This window comes from Solanum stenotomum, chromosome 4, assembly GCF_019186545.1.
Source record: "Solanum stenotomum isolate F172 chromosome 4, ASM1918654v1, whole genome shotgun sequence".
In the NCBI taxonomy this organism is placed as follows: Eukaryota; Viridiplantae; Streptophyta; class Magnoliopsida; order Solanales; family Solanaceae; genus Solanum; species Solanum stenotomum.
In genome coordinates this window covers 30634226-30636610 of record NC_064285.1, presented here as the reverse complement: position 1 = coordinate 30636610, position 2385 = coordinate 30634226, and positions in this window count along the sequence as shown.

Below are 2385 nucleotides of genomic sequence, written 5' to 3'. Positions count from 1 at the left end.
ACACATAATTCCTTTTGTGCTAAAATTTATGACCATCTGAAGTTGACCCATCAACAATTCTCAACTAACTGGCTGTTGACCCTCATCTACGGTCAGACCTACGGATCGTGGATCAAATGAAGGTCTATTCTTGTCAACCGTAGTTTATGTCAGAGGTTGGGTAAATGAGGTCTCCATCCACGGATCGGGTCTGATCTACAGACCGTGGGTCTGTCCGTGAGTCGGGACTTAGCTGACTTTTCTGAGCTGGTTTGATGAGGGGTTGTAGTGGTAAACCACAGACCACCAGCACGGGCCGTGGTCTGAACTACGGTTCGTGGATGGTGAATATAAGTTGCACCTGCAACTTCTCAAAATCTGCATTTTTGGTCTATGTCGGAATCAGGCTGTTACAAACGTGTAGGCGCGGAAGTAATGAGACAGCTAAAAGAAATACAGAACAAGGCATCTACGAAGGTGATCTATGGACCGTAGGTCCATTGACGCTCCGTAGATGGTGATCGTAGATCAGCAGGCAAGGCATGGAAATCAACTCAGGGAAATCTAACCAAGTGTCGAACCACGGTTGCCATTGACAGTTCGTAGATTGATCTACGGACTGTATTGCTTATCCGTAGAATGATACTACGAGGGTTCCAATACCTGATTTTTGAATTCTAAGTGTGGAGATACGGAGAGGGCTTGACGGACCGTATATCGATCTACGATCTGTAATAGAGTTCCGTCGTTTGTTTCAGAGAAACTGGTTTTTGGGAAGCTAAAATATTTTCTAAGTCTTGGCTAACAGAAGGGACTCACGGACCGTAGATCCATTGACGGTCTGTGAGTCAGTCTCGTGGAATGAAGACGGGTGCTTGAACAAACTTTCCTTATTTTGTTTCCCTTTTAATTTAGGACTTGTTTTCTATAAATAGGGCATGTAAACCTCATTTTTGGGGGTTAGATTTTATTACTTTTATTCTAGTTCTTGACTTGAGAGATGAACTTGCAACTTTAGCAATTCTTAACTTCCTAAGTTCGTTTTGAAGATTTTGGTATTGCAATTCAAGTTGAATTTCTGGGTTTATTATTCTTCTTATGTAACTTCATAATTCTTTTATCTAAAATAATGAATTGTGTTAATATGATTATGGGTAACTAAACTCCACAACTAGGGTTGTGGGAACCATGGGCGATTAACAAAGTATGAATAGTAAATAAGCAATTCTTGAATAGTGTTTTTATGCATTGATAATTATTTCTTTTAAAAGTCTTTTAAATGGTGTGCAACGTTAGAACTCACCTTGTTGCTACTTGCCGGACCAAGGAGGTAATCAACAAGAAAATAATTATCAGCATAGATTTAGTGTGATACTATCCAATAGGCTAGTGTCGATTGGTACGAAGTAATAACTAAGCCAAACATCGATATGATGTCTAATATGAGGTAAATGTAAGGGTTAGTAAATTAGACACACGTAGCTGGACCAAGGTGCAAGGTGAAATTCTCTAGATGCTGGACCAAGGATTTAGAGATACCTAACTTATCACTTTGCATGTAGTACACTAGGAAAGGATTGCTATTACTAGGATTACTACGTTATGAGCTGAATTCTTACAATTTATTTCATAAAATCCCCCCCCCCCATTAATTACCTGTTTCTTGAAGTAATTTGACTAAACGAATATAATTGTTGGTTAAAGTTAAGTCTAGACCATTTTCCTCGTAGGATTGACCCCAACCTACAAGTTGGGTTCTTTACTTGATAATGATCACTTATGCTTCTTTAGGGAGGTGTAATTTGAGCGTATCAGTGGTGTTATGGTTCACAATGGTTCAAAATCATCTTTTGTGGTGGATGTGAAGGCCAAGCAAGGTCCCAGTCCAATTTTGGTAGAATTGAAGGAGGCGGTACTTAAGAAATCCATATGGATTTCTCCCAAGGGGGAGATGGTAAGCTTAGATATCAAGGTCGTTTATATGTTCCAAATGTTGATGACTTGAGGGAACATATTTTTATAGAAGCACATAGTTCGCGGTATTCCATTAACCTGGGAGCCACCAATATGTATCATGATTTGCAGGAGGTCTATTGGTGGAATGGGATGAAGTACGATATTACAGAGTTCGTGACCAAGTCTCCTAATTGTAAACAAGTGAAAGTTGAGCATCAGAAACCGACAGGTTTATCTCAACACATTAGCATTCCTACTTGGAAGTGGGAAGACTTTAATATAGACTTTATAGTTGGTTTTTCTCGTACCCGGCGACAACATGATTCAATTTGAGTGATAGTAGATCGGATGATGAAATCAGCTTATTTCCTTCCCGTTAAGGTTTCCTATACGGCGAAGGACTATGCAAAGTTGTACTTGAGAGAAATGGTAAGGTTACATGGAGTGCCT